Genomic DNA, 15,210 nt, shown 5'->3' with positions numbered 1-15,210 from the left:
CCCAGTCACCAATCAGCAGGTCTACCTAGACATTTGGTCAGATCAGAGGTCATTGTTGGGGTTCAGGAGATAGGAGAATTGTGACCTGCCCGGACGCACTCTGGAGGACTCTAACTATGTGCCCGATACCCGTGAATCCCTCTTGATCCAAAGGGGAGCTCAAGACTCACTAAGTAACAGCACAGATCTGGGCTAATAAGAAGGGAGACTGCTTTGACAGAGCCCTGGTTCTATGCAGGCCACCCTACATTGTACTGGTAAGCACTTAGTACACAGGGAGCAAGAAGCTCTGTGCAGTGCCTAATTGCTGGGAAGGTGTTGCAGGGAGAGGATGTTTGATGTTGCTTTGATGAATAACAGCATGCATATCAGCAATTTTTGAGCCAAAAAGGACAGGTGCATAGTTGGGGAAGGGTACCGAATATATATTGTTGCTGAATCATGGGGGAACCTATTATGTAGCTTCAGTACATTGCATCTGTCTGCCGGCAGGCAGCTGGTGAGTGCTATGGTCCCCTGGGGTGGTTTGAACGCCTTTGGAACCACCGCCCTTGACGGATGCTAGGCCCTCTGCGTAATGCAGTTCAGGAGGTTGAGGATGCGGCCTCCATGTTGTGGATGGGGCAGTGGAAGCTTTGTGTTGGCTCAGAGGTTACGGGTTGGAGGTGTTCAGGTTCACTGCATGTGGATGGGTAGTGTTTAGGGAGTTCATGTTGATGCTTGTTATGGGGTTCTGAGGTCTGGGGGTGCTCTACTGTGTGGGGACATATCAATCCATGTGCAGGATCAGTGCGGCTGTGGGTGAGTGGGGAGCATGCATGGCGATGGGATGTCATTGGAACTGCGATACACAACTCAAGATGGAAGTTCCTAACTTGGAATGCTCGCGGCCTGGGACAGACTGCCAACCAGCATAGAGTTTACTTATAACTGCGGCACTAAAGGGTCTCAGTGGCCTGTAGAAAGGCATACTTGGGGGGGATTGCATTGGACAGCTGAAACATAGGTGGACAGTTATATGCAACCTCTTTCTCTAGTTTTGCTTGAAGGGCCTTCATTTGGAACTCTGAATGCCAGGGACATCTGTTTGGTGAATGTTTATGCCAACAACGTGGATGACGCTGTCTTTTACAGGACAGTATTAAGAGCAGCCACCAATTACCTAGGTTCAGAGGTGATGGTACTGGGGGATCTAAACTGCGTGTTGGACAGTGCTGTGCATCAATATTTCCCTAAGATTGACACAAAGCCAGCCATGACTCGTTCCCTCCAGGAGGTTACGGGAAGAATAGGGTTACAAGATGTATGGAGGGTGCATCATCCTCAGGACCGTACTTATTCGCGTACAACCCCAGCAACAGGGACCCACAGTCGATTAGATTACGGCTTGATGTCCAGTAGTATGGTTCTGAAAGTGGTTCATATTTTGTATCTGGTGCGCTATTTATCAGATCATTACCCCTTGTTGATCAGTTACAGTGTGGGTAGGAGGGCCCCCAGGGTCCCACTCTGGAAATTAAGGGTGGAGGCATTGTGGTCCCAGTTTTTCTCAAGTGCTGGATCTCTATTTTGAGGAGAAATGGAACAGCACGCCTGCCAGGGCCACTTAGTGGGATGCCATGAAAGTGTTTTTGTGGGGGAAGTGTAAGAAGGTGATGTATGTTGTTAAGCAACAGCTTTTGCCGATGCTGGATTTACAGGAGAAGCGTTCTGGCACCTTGGAAGAGTGTCTGGCTAAGCAGCCGCAGCAGTTGGTGGAATGGAAAGAATTGTAAGAGGGAATCGCTGGAGACATGGGGCTAGCTGGGTACATTTGTACACACCAGTTAAAGGTAGAGCCTCCATTTGGAGGGGAACAAAGAGGGTAGGATGCTTGCTACCCTCCTCCTGCACAAAATCCAGAGGGTTTCCGTTGCCGGGGTGAGAGACGTGCAGACGCGCGAGGTGCATACACAACAAGATAATATGGAGTTCTTTGCAGCACATTTGTAGAGAGTGTATGCTGCGCCTGATTGGTACACACATGGAGTGGGGGAGCATAATTGTCCGGTTTGCTGATGGCCCATCTCTCAGTGATAGGTTAGATGCACCGGTCACCAGGGAAGAAATAGTAGCGGTTATCTGAGTCTTGAAGGCAGCTAAGGCTGGGCTGTATCACAGGAGGGCAGGATAATTTGTAGACTGCTTGCTAGATGTTTACAACAAGGCTTATAAGAGAGGTCTGCTACCTGAATGGATGAGGGAGGCACCCATAGTTATGCTGCCCAAACAGGATAAGGACATTAAAGAGGTTACATCCTATTGCCCTCTCAACAATGCTGAACGTTGATGTAACAGTCCTTAGCAAAATTCTGGTGTCAAGGTTTCTGGAATATCTGCTGACACCGAACTCATGATGATCAGTGAGGCTACATACCACGCCGAGACACTCTGCAACTTCAGATGCCTTTCACTAGTCATGCGTGTCCCAGTTCTAGCGGATGATCACTATACTTTGGCGCAGCTCAACTTAGAGCAGGCTTTTGATTTCATAGCTTGGAATTTCCTCTGGCAGGTGCTACGGAAAATGGGATTCAGGGAATTTTTCATCCGTTGGGTGAAGTAGTTATATAATGGCCCAGTGGCAAGGATGAGCATTGGCAGAACAGTGTTGCACTGCTTCTCCATGTACAGGGTGACCAGGTAGGGCTGCCCATTGTAGCCACTGCTTTTCGCATTGGCAATGGAGCTGTGTAGAATGCGTTCTGCACTGCTGGGGCATCCCTATAGGGATGACCACTCGCGTGGTCTTCTTGCATGCAGATGACACCCGGTATAGCTGCGTCAACCAGAACATTCTGTTCCTATTATGTTGTCTGCTCTTCCGGAGTTTGGGGAGATTTGTGGGCTCCACATGAACCGGGCCAAATCTAAGCTGTTTTCATTGGGTACACCAGGGGGATCCTTTACTGGGCCTCCCGTGGAAGACCTCTAGTGCTGGGTATCGCAAGATTAGGATAATAATGGAGGCCGAGGCGTTCGCATCCCTAAATATCGCTAGAGTGCTGGAAGGCCTCAAACCCACTGTAAGATTCTGGGACACTCTCCGGCTGCCTTTGATAAGCAAGTTAGCACTGGTAAAAATGGTTATCTTACCCCGCCGCCTATACGTTTTTCACGGAGCCATATCCGATATTGCTAGATAATATTTTACTGAACTGGATAGGTTGATTGTGAAACTGTTTTGGGCCTCGGCGAGAAAGAGGGTAGGCCTGGCTATGCTCAAATGTACCTGGAAGCAGGGGGGAATGGGTCTACCTTGCTTGGAGCACTATTATCTGGCTGCCCACTTGCAGCTTGCAGTGCACTGGTTCAATGACAGGGGACAATTGGGAGAAAAGGTTGTTGGATGGCACGTGTGGAGGGGTTCCCCTGCTTGAGTTCCTATTCCTGGGTGCTGGAGTTCTAGATCAGTCCCATACATGGTCGGGCAGGTGTGTCGTACTTGGGAGAGGGTAGTCCGACATGTGTTATGGCTCACTCATTATGCACCGGACTTGTGCATCTGGGCACTGCGCACATGTGGGAAGATCACACGGATAATGTCAGTTGACGGGTGGGGTGCTGGAGGTTGTGACACCCTACAAGATCTCTATCCCAATGATAAATATTTTGCCCTGGCTGATGCTGTGAGGCTTTTAACTTGAGACTGGGGCAATTTTTGCAATTTGCTAAGATTGCGGCTAAGGTGCAAGGAATTTGTCCAACTTTAAAGGCCACACCCCGGGAGTCCCAGACTCCAGTAACGCTGCTCAATATTGCTGGGGGAGCCTCCATTGACGAAGGACTGGATGAGAGACATGGCAGTATGGGGGGTGGCAGAAGAAAGCCGTGTGCGGAAATCTCGGCCAGACAATATGTAAGCGGCTGAATTATGGGAATGAGCGGTGATCTCCACCCAGTTACTTGCGCCATCTGATTCTAGATCACTGAAGAATACTTGAAAATATGCACAAATGATGCAGTGGTTTTACTTGGAATGATGCTAAGATGGGAATAAGTAAAAAAGGGGAGGGGGCATGGATTAGGGGAGGGCAGATGGATAAAGCGCGGCGCAACTGGAGCACCACAGGCCTGTTGTATATGCGGCTCGCCAGCTCTCTACTGACAGCTTCATTGGATATCCTATATATTGTCCCATACAGTTGTTAGTGTAGAGCACAGTGGGTGGGGGTAGGTTAATGTGAAAATAATATAATGTTGTAATTTTGTGTTTCCAATTATAGCAAATGCCAATAAAAGTTTATACCAAAAAAGAAAACCCAACTATAACTTTACTTTAACCTTGTGTGTGTGTATATATATATATATATATATATATATATATATATATATATATATATATATAGAGAGAGAGAGAGAGAGAGAGAGAGAAAGAAACAGACAGAGACAGAGAGAGAGAGAGAGTCACTGAAGAAAACAAAGGTTACAGGGACATTATAGTTAGGGAAAAGAATAAACAAAACATAGAATTTCACTAACAAAAACAAAGGTTACACGGACATTATAGTTAGGTTCACATTTAAAATGTATAAAACCATAGAAATTCACCAGGTATAGTTAGAGTGATCTCAAGTAAATACAAATTGTGCCCTAAGGTAACTATGACTTGCACCCCTGCCATGCACAGTGTTTGTTAAAAAACTGACTGCGAATATTACATTGATATTATCAATGATGTCATCAAAGGTGTCATGAGTGCCATAATTGTGGGTAACTGGCAGTGCATGGCGAGGGTGCGAGTTATTAGGACACGAGTTATAGTTACTAGAGATAACTCCAACTATAACAGGTGAACTTAAGCAGCTCCCTCTCTGTGACAGCAATTGTTTCATCTGTCTCCCTGCCTGCATCTCAGTGGGCAGGGAGACAGAGGAAACCTCTCCTCGCAGCAAGGGAGAGCTTGTTTGACAACTCTCCCTCGCTGCAAGCAGAGTGTTTGCTGTGGCTTGGCAGCAGCCGTAAAGTTGTTACCAAGCCACAGCAAACAGCTATGTCCCGGGAGTGGGCATCCCAGGATATAGCAGAAGCCAGCCCTAGGGGGTGGCGGTACCCAGGGCCATTAATGGCTCCAACAAGCATTGCTCCGGGAAGGTGGAGGCCCCTCAGGCTTGGGGGTCCGAAACAGACCCCCTTCATTGTTTTATTAAAGCCCTGGAGAGGTGACAGTCCACAGGACTGGGGGCGGGGGGAGTGGAGTGGGCACTCCTGCATTGAATTGAATTTGATTAATGCCCCAGGGAAGTGGCGGGCCCAGGGGTTGCAGGGTACATAATATTTTTAGCCCCGGGAGGTGGTAGTCCCCCTACATTGTTAATGCCCCTGGGACTTGGCCCACCCGGGGGCTCCTTTGAAAGAAGTGTGGTAGCCCGCTCTTCAGTTTTTTTTTTTTTTTTTAATGTTCGCGGATTCCGCGATGACCCGCAAATCATGGCAATTTAAAAAAAGAAATGCTTTTTAGCTCTTGGGGTAGAGGGTCCCCTATCACCTGAGCTAAGGGGTCAGGGTGACTCTACCTTGGCCTCTTTTCTTTAAATCTTTTTTTGGGAGTCAGCTGAAGCCAAGTTCCAACATGGTTGACAACACTTCCTGGTTGAAGTGTTGTTAGCCAATCAGATCTCAGCACGAGATCGGGAGGGTTCGTAGAGCCTTTGCGTCCCTATGTGTACAAATGTGGATTTTCTTCAATTTGTCAAAAACTACTGAACGGATTTACACCGAATAACAAAAAGGGCTCGTTCTGGACCAAGAGCTACCCTCCTGCCAAATTTGGTGCAATTCCGTCCAATAGTTTCGGCTCTACCGCTGTTCAAAATCCCTATGGAAAAATGAACAGGGTAAAAATGTTTTGGGACCCTCCTTTTTCTCAATCCCAACTTGACAGATCAACCCGAAACTTTCCAGACAGCAGCTGAAGTGAGCACGTTTTTTGGGGGGGATATTTTGTGACGAATTATCAAATGGCACTAAAGTTATTAGCAAAACAAAAAACGCTTTTCTATAGAAACCAGGTCCTAACTGTAACTTCCTAATGGGGGGCACCACTAGGCGATATGTATATATATATATATATATATATATATATATTGTATATTCTGTGGAACAACTAAGGGGGTTCCAATGTAAAGGCCATCATTGCCGTCAAAAGTATTTCAGTTGCAACTCTCTTACTAAACGTAATGTTTGTTGCTTTACTTCTTCCTTCAAGTCACACTACAGGACTGTCCGCCTACGTCCAAGCAAGTACAACAGTTCCTACTGAACTGGTTCCTATCTTATCAATGCTAGATCAATGGTTAAAAAGAAAACAGAATTATTTTAGCTTATCGACCCATATATTCCGGATATGCCTTTTCTGACACAAACTGGACTCCTCAGGTTCAGATACTGCTGCAGCCATTCCACCCATATATAAAATAGTGTGAATGGACCGTCTAAATAATATGCATAGTTGTATTGCAATTATATATAAATAAATAAATAAAGGCATCTACAAACGCTCCCTCCCGGAAGACAACTTCTGTGCTTCAGAGGTTTTTATTTTTTTATTAGAACTTACACAACTATATGCTTTTCTTAGGCTCTGAGCGCCCCCAAACCCAAATCAGACTTTATTAACTCAATCTGTACTTTTTAGCGCCTTACACCAGTGGTTCCCAACCTGTGGTCCAGGGACCCCTGGGGGTCTGCAAAGCATCCTCAGGGGGTCCGCGACTGCTTAGGAAATTAAATAATATTAACAGATTAGTTCCCAGCAGTCAGTGAAGGGGGTCCCTGGATTCTAATAATGATTCAATGGGGGGTCCCTGGGTTCCAGTAATGATAAAGAGGGGGCTCACAGAAGTCAAAAGGTTGGGAAACACTGCCTTACACAATAACATAGGTCAACATTATCATCTTAGGAGATGTTAATGTTCATTTAAAAAATAAATGAACACTCTGAAGCTTGTAAATTAATGGACTCTATAGAAGCCTTAGGCAGCAACCAGTGGGTTAAAGAAGCCAGTTATAAGGCAGGACATATCTTTGACCCTACTTTCACCAACCATAGCTTAGTTGCAGGTAGGCAAACCCTTTCCTTGCATCTAGTGTGACTGCTCACTACCAACATAGCCACCTGCAGAGACACCAGAATGTGCCCTTATTGTTCCGCAATGTAGTGGGCCTGGAGCAATCACACACATTTTCAACAAGCACCAGAGAAACATTCTCCTTCCGGCGAAATTGAGTTTAACAAGGTGGCTATTGAATTTTAGAAACTGTTACTCCTCCTCTAGATGAAATTGTGCCCAATAATTTGGAAAGAGTGCCCCATTCTGCTCCCTGCATGTCCCCATCAAACAGCATTTGAACAATCTGTATTGGATCCATGTACAAAAACTCACTTTTTGAAGCATTATGTTTCACTCAAGATAGTACCCACTTTTCTTCAAAACATGACAATCTCTATGCAGTTACGCTATTTGTGTTCTGCTCCCAAGATATCCATGTAGCTCCCAAAGTCAACAGAAGCATGGTAGGTGGAAAATCCATCTCCATTTTAGCTACATAGAAAACCCTTTGGTAATACCTCAGACAGTTGAGGAGTTATCTACTCTTTTAGAAACAACACAAAAATCGGCTTTTTAAGACTGAGAAGAAGTGTAGCTGGTGTCTCAATCTCCTTATGTTTAGGAGGGTTGGCGCCGGGACGCCCAATCGGTATCTGTGCACTTTACAACTCCTACATCATTCATTTTTAGGTCATCCAGTAAAGCAACATAGTTCTCTGCAAATACAGAAAAAACACAATCCAGCTTAAAGACATCCACACCCGGTACCACATTTGGCACATGCTAACTAACACCTTGTACGACAACAGATGCAGCTGAAGGTTTTGTACAAATTAAAGTGCTTCTCGGGGGTGGAGGGGTGCTTTGGGACAAAACTGCTTCTCAGGTAATTGTCAGATGTATTTAGCTGTTCGTATCCCCAGCTTGACTGATAAGGAACTCTTGATGTCCTGTTCTCTTAGCAGTGTCAGCGTGGGAGAGGTGCATGCCTCAGGAATCAATGATCTCTGGCAAGCAAAAATACCTCCAATTCTCCAGGAGATGTTTAGGTAATCCATCATACCTCCTTGAAAGAACATCCAATTTCACAATGAGCATCAGTACAAGTAATGGCTCTTGGAAGAGCATCCTAGAATTGTTCAGTCCATATTTGGCACTAATTACTAACAAGTGCCTGGAAATCAAGATGTATCAGCAACAGTTCATGGGTACTCTAGCCAAATAAGAGACATTTCTTTTTGGATATCCAAGCAGAGGTAATGTTGCTAGTTTTTAAGGCACTTTCGTTCCCCAGCAGCAGCCCCAACAGACCTGTTAAATTGGTTTTCATTTACCTTATTGAAATTGTATTAAAAACTTGCTCCCCTTCAGAATATCGCTGACAACTTTACACGGCTGTCAGAAGGGTGGCCGAAGGGCAGGGCCACTGGAATTATGCAGCAGAGGAGGAAAAAATAATGCAGCAGGGTTGACTGTATTATGCAGCAAGAAAGGGCAAATTATGTGGCATAATGCAGCACATTATGTCATAGTATTACCTCATTAGTTTGTCATTTTTACACCTGGAAACATTGTCTGAGAAAAGAGTTAATCTTAATTAGCACCAATTTAACAACCAAACCCAGCAATTAGCAACTGAAAGATGACTAGTAAACTTTTTCGGAAAGCGTTCAGGTGTGCAAAAACTCCATTCGCCATATTTTTTGTAACTTTTGATCCATTTGAACTAGATACAAATTGTTTTTGTTACAATTTGCAGATTATGCAGCAGATGATGGATTATGTGGCAAATGTGGCAAATTCATAATTGTGCCAAAATCACCGCAGCCACAGAATCACACAATTCCAGTGGCCCTGCCTAAGGGGCACTACACTTGAAGCACAATAGTCAAGGAGGAGCCAACAGGGAAGAACTATTCTTGTCTGCCTCTTAAATGGTTGCTATACCAGGGTGCCACCATGATGGACAGAAGTCAAAGGTTCTCAAACAAGGGCAGTAAAGTGCTGGGTGGGGAGAGGTGAGCATGCTCTGGGAGGTCCAGGCTCCCAGCATCAAGTGACATATCCGTGGAGGAACCCAATGCAACAGTTCTGACTAGTTCTGAAAGGGCGTCTGGCACGACCAATTGATCAGATAACTCTGTATGCCAAAGTGGCCACTTGAATGTGGAACTTCAATAGCATGCAAGGCGAGGGATGCATGCAAAATGCCTCCTCTACACTAAATGTAGCTTCCGCAACAGGGTAGGCGTAAGCTTCGCATGTAGGGCATCCCATAAACCCAAATCAACACAAAGACACAGACCTAGGATTACATACTATGAGACGGCAAAGGTTGTGGCTGCTGCCACATGGACATTACAGTTAACAACCACAGCAACTATTTGCAACCACACAAATAAAGCTGCAGCACAACACCACATCAAGGTTGTGATCCTTCTACACATGGATTGGAAACATTGTGGTATTCCTTAGAGAGCACAACAAGACATACTACCTTCACTGGTTCCTTGGGAGGGAATCAGTTTCTTGCCATGTTCCAACTTCAGCCAGGTCTGCTTTGCTTTAGTTACAGTGCCAACTAAAACAAATGCAATAAAACAACTGTTAAATCCAGTCTACTAAGCCAGTCACCCAATATACAAATTAAAATTGAAATTTTACGGCCGCAAATAAACCTATTTCTTCCAATCAAGAAAATAAGCAAAATGATAGAGCCTCTACTGAGCCATAAAAACACCCGCACATCTACATCTAAGACCTGACCATTGACACTCAAAGCATCAAAATGGGATCTACCCCAAACAGAAACACATTTTTTGAATAAGCTATTCAAACCTCTGACAGTAGTCTTAGCAAACTCCTGAAAACATGGTGCAAGTTCACCGAGACACTCTTCATACAGTCATTGTCAAGTCACCTTAGAGCCTCTAAAAACTTATTGTTCTTAGTCAGTTCAAAAGCTTCACTCAACCCCAGTCACAAACAACGATAAACTTTTAGCAAACCTCCACAATGATCAAAACTCTTGGTAAAAAGACCATGTCAAGTCAACGTCAAAATCAGACTCATTCTATCAGCTTTATACACTCAAAGAGAAAATTGATGAGGTGGGAAGGAAATGGTCATGTGGAAGTGGGCTTAGGCGTCTTTGCGCGGATGCGTGATGCTTGGAAACGGTGTGGCTTACAATGTTGTTCTCTGCTCCGTTCTAGCAGACGGTTCATGGCTTGCCCCGCAACATCTCCAAAATGTCACCCTCCATAATCACCTCCCTTCAAAAAGTTTAACCAGCAGCTAATGCTACTGTCAAGCACTAGCCCCCAAATATGCTAACGAAACAGTAAAAAGTAAATTTACAAGCTCCTATATAAGTAGGAAATGATTGTGGCTAGATTAAGCATTAAGCACAGGTCAAATCTTTTTATAGAGAGGTATTTATAAAAGGCAGACATTTTGAAAGCCTATAATCCGGAGTGTATCTTTTAACTATTGCTGTGTTTGCAGTCTTTTTCTTGGCTTGATCCCTTGTTCGGGCAACTATCCAGAGCCCCGTTCTAGCAGACGGTGCATGGCTTGCCCCGCTACATCTCCAAAATGTCACCCTCCATAAACACCTCACTACAAAACTTTTAACCAGCAGCTAATGCTACTGTCAAGCACTAGCCCCCAAATCTGCTAAGAAAACAGTAAAACTAGTCAATTTACAAGCTCCTATATAAGTAGGAAGTGATTGTGGCTAGATTAAGCATTAAGCACAAGTCGAATCTTTTTATAGAGAGGTCTTTATACAAGGCAGACATTTTGAAAGTTTATAATCTGGAGTGTATCTTAACTATTGTTGTGTTTGCAGTCTTGTTCTTGGATTGATTCCTTGCTCAGGCAATTATCTCGAGCCCCTATAAAAAGGTTCTAAGCAACACAGACTCAATTAAAACACATGGCAACCCATATGTAGGAATGAATGCGGCATAAGCGGAAGCGGCCTAACGGAACTTTAGTTTGGAGACAAGGCCAATCACGGTCTTCGTTGAGATGACCCTTTCAGTTGTGGGAATTGTTCACAAAAAGAGAGACCATGCAAAGGGTTGAGGCGAGACTGAAATACTGCATAAGCCAGACATTCAGGAAGTTTTTTCTCCGAGTGTGCAGTTATATAATTCATTTTGATACTTCCTGCAGGTATCTACGAACCACCAGGATGGAATACTAAAACTGGCAGCTCTTCTAGAAATCAGTTCCCAGAACACCCAATAAAGGCACACTTCAATCCATCAGTTGACAAACCTGACAGAAATCCACATCCAGATTATTTAGAGAACACCCTGATCTAAAACAAGCTTTGTGTGGCAAAAACAAACACACGGCAGTGGATAGCAACTGGTATACCCCCTACCTAGTGCGCAAACACTATACTGTCTTCCCAATGAACATTGATGGGATCTGAGATTGAGAGCTTCCTCAAACTGAAAGAAGCTCAAACTGAACTTATTGCAAATTATATCTGAAGCAGAAAGAGTCAGGTCGAACTCAATGGAAGGAAAAGCACAAAGCTGTCATGTTAAACAAGAAAGGCCGACAGTGCCACACATAGTAAAGAAGCAACCAACCATCAACCAAGCCAAGGAGATCGTTACCACTTTCTGAAACAAATCTCTCCTCCATATGTTGGAAGCACTACAGGAACAACCTTTGCTTTTTGTAGTCCTAAATCTAAAAGGCTGAATATCCAGGGCAAATAAATAGAATCTTTACCAGGATCACCATTTAACCACTCCACTCAAATCCTCCTCCTCTAGGAAACCCATACTTTCAATTTGCTTCCAATTTGCCACTGAGAACAACCAAACAGTATGTAAGAAGCAGTTCTTACTAGCATGATCTTCGGATAACACAGAAACGATTACTGCATCCCCTGTAAGCAGATCTGTTGCTGTCCCATTGAAACAAAACACACCATTCCTCTCTGGAAGCAACCAATGGGGCACTTTAGTTTTACTGAATTTTTGTCTTCCAACCACATCACAATTCTGCAAAAGAGGTAACTAGAAATCAAAACTAGTGTGCCAAAGACAACCACATCCTGCCCAAGCTTCGGGACCACGGAAATCAGAAAGACATTACTCATCACTGGTAATAAAGAACAAATACTTGCCTTGACACTGTTCGACCTCTCAACAACATACGATACTGATGGGCCTTCCAACAGTTTTGAAGACTTGAACATTGGATGGGGTGTCATGGCTGCCCCTTGGAGAGAATCTGATCAATTACATTCAGCCTGTTCAGATTCCACTACAATTCAGTTTTAGGCCACTGAAAAAGAGTCTTGCTTTTATGTTTTTCAGTTACCCTAATTTCATCTTTGTCAGCTTTGTTGACCTTTGGAACAAAAGCTTAGAGAAGAGCTATCAAAGAGGATGGCTGTGTGGTCCGAGTAATCCAAAATATTCAGCTTCAGGACCTTAAGTAAGATGCTTGCCTTTCAAAGCTCTCTGCATCAGCTACAAGGCCATCTAGTGCAGGTACCCATTCTTTATCCCAGTAAAACTGCAAAGATACTCGCAATTAAGAACTCCCCTCCCTTCTGTACATTGGTGACTCCGATACCCGTGTTTCCAGACATTGGACTGGGGGAACCTCCATCTCCACATAAACAGAAAAACCATGGACCTCTCTCCTGGCAATGTCTACAAACATACAACTACTTAACATTCACAAAGGTAGAGCGACCTCAGCAGTTTACAAAGTGATGATAAAGGGCCACACGCCCAGCAAACAGAACCAGTTACCACTACCAGGAGGGCGGGGACAATTCAGAACAGAGAATCCTACCCCCTCACGAAACTGGAATCCCACCCAAGGGTTGTCACCACAATCAAATGAGCAGCTATCTCCTACTCTCCTTTATTCCGCTCAACACGTATGGGCATCCATGTAGTCACAGCAACACAATATAAGGAGTCTTTGTCATACATGCACAACACTCAAATAGGTCCCACATATAAAACACTGAACTTACACACCTTTTCAGTCAATAAAGCTGGGTCTTCTCGCTTAAATAATATATATTTCATTCTGTTCCCTTCACATGCCAATATGCAGTGATGACAAAAACATAAACGGACATCTCTGGTCATCATGCACAAAACCAAAACATTTACCCCACAGGCCACAATAGAAGCCCACGCTCTTGCAACCAAGAACATCAGACTGGTGTGCTAGCTGTACCTAAGTTTGCTTTGGAGCCTCATCGGGTCTACAGTTTTCACAAAATACAAGTCCAATATGTGTTGCAAGGAAGACGATACTGGATTTAACACCTCATGCATGGTAAAGTCCCCAGTGAAGATGTTACCAGAGTACTGCTGAGACAATGGAGCCACCAGGACACTGAAGTATGGAGTAACATTAGCTTTATTAGCATCAAGAGGTCTAGAGAAAAGAAGAAAGCAGCTGGCCTTATGAATGATGGTTAATGGAAAGAGACATCCCTTCAAAGGACGTGAAGTCAAAAGATGTTTTTAAGAATCGAGGTTCTCCATTTCCTGTCAACTTGCTGAAGAAGAGACCAGTCAACTAGGACCATCAGGTTGAAGATTCGGATTGATGAGGGTGAGCATAACTATTCCTGAAGAATGAGAAGGTTAAGATCATGTTCTCTGATAAAGGCAGATTCTATCAAATGGTCTTAGTCAAAAGCGTCATTTAAGTCAGTTCACTGTAATCTATAGGAGAGCAAGGTGGCCCAACAGGAACACAGAACCCACACTACTTTAACATTCCACCAAACTTTCCACCATTGTACCAGAATACACCACACCCTCTGATCTTTGAATGGCAAAATCCATACACCTAATACCTTAATCATGGGTTCCAACCAACTCTTAGCAGGCTCCCCTCTGTAGGCAGAGGCTGGGAAAGAGGCAGAGGAAGAAGGAAGCAGAAACCAAAGTTACAATGGCATGACCAAACAATGAGGTTCACTATCAGGAGCATGATGAGGGAAGTACAGGAACCTAGTGGTGAACATATCCATTAAAACACCTGACTGACTCCAAGATAAAAGTACTTTAAAAAGGTAAAGGATTTACCTTGTTGAAGTCTTTCCAAACAGAGAGAGGGGGAGAGTATAGACGTGTTTTTGCCTGTGTGTTACAATTCCTGGTGAAATTCGACAGACACCGCACCATACCCGAATGAAAGCACCTTTCCATGCTGCAAAGGATGACAGGGTACACATTTTAAATCGACTTCAAGCTCGGCATCTATGTGAATGCTTGGTGCTGGATGACTTATGGTTTAAAATCTTCTCCAATATCACTGCAGTTATTTTACAGTTGTATAATTGCACAAACTTGACCAGCAAGCATTGAAGCACTTTTCCAGAGCACCAATGATATTACACAAGTACAGATGCATTTTTTGGGGGGGCACGGGGAGATTAGGTGAATTGCCCAGATTCACGGGATGGTGAACCGATTTCCATACTCAAACCTTGTTCCCCGGTAACAAAATGGGAGCAGCTTTGGTTCTACGCCACATTTGAGACATTGATGGAGAGCATTAATTATAGTGGAACGCTTTGGATAGCATGGACCAAAGAAAACAAGATTAAAGCATGTGAAATGTAATCAGGAAGAACATGGTTATGTTAACGCTTTTACACTTATAATGTACTGGCTGACAAAAAACCCCGCAACATTTACCGTTCTAGTGTGCCCAAAGCAATGGAAGAGTGCAGTACCATAAGCTGTCCCTAGGTGTCCCTTGGGACCTCTTTTGTTAACTAAAGGTACTGCACCCAGCAATCTTGAATTCAACACATTCCTAATGACTTTTGGGCGCCGTGCTGAAAAATGAAGCGTGGTGCATGTTTTGAAAAAAGTTTTACGCCATGCATTCAGGTTATGAGGGAGGGGAGACAAGAGTAATATGTTGTTTGAAAATAAGAATAAGTACGAGGTTGCACTATATGTAACTTCACGTAGTGATGTAAAGTGCTCTTCCAATAGAGCTTGCGCTATATGCGTAGTTACATAAAAACGTTTTCTGATCAAGTTTGCGCTGTATGAAACTTCACGTCCTCATGTAAAGTGCTCAGACACCACAAAGAAAC

General features: G+C 44.1%; 1 protein-coding gene across 2 annotated transcripts in view; it reads right to left on the bottom strand.

The window, feature by feature from the left end:
* ZBTB7A (zinc finger and BTB domain containing 7A) overlaps positions 1-15,210 on the bottom strand; it is a 113,579-nt gene that overhangs the window by 81,033 nt on the left and 17,336 nt on the right. The window contains exon 2 of one of the 2 annotated variants that reach the window (XM_069216316.1): positions 9,589-9,672. The exons of the other annotated variant lie outside the window; for it this stretch is intronic. The gene's annotated coding sequence lies outside the window, so the exon portion shown is untranslated. The remainder of the gene's footprint in view (positions 1-9,588; positions 9,673-15,210) is intronic. 2 annotated transcript variants of the gene reach the window in all.

This window comes from Pleurodeles waltl, chromosome 12 (genome assembly GCF_031143425.1).
Source record: "Pleurodeles waltl isolate 20211129_DDA chromosome 12, aPleWal1.hap1.20221129, whole genome shotgun sequence".
Classification (NCBI taxonomy): Eukaryota; Metazoa; Chordata; class Amphibia; order Caudata; family Salamandridae; genus Pleurodeles; species Pleurodeles waltl.
This window is presented reverse-complemented; position numbering and strand designations above follow the sequence as displayed.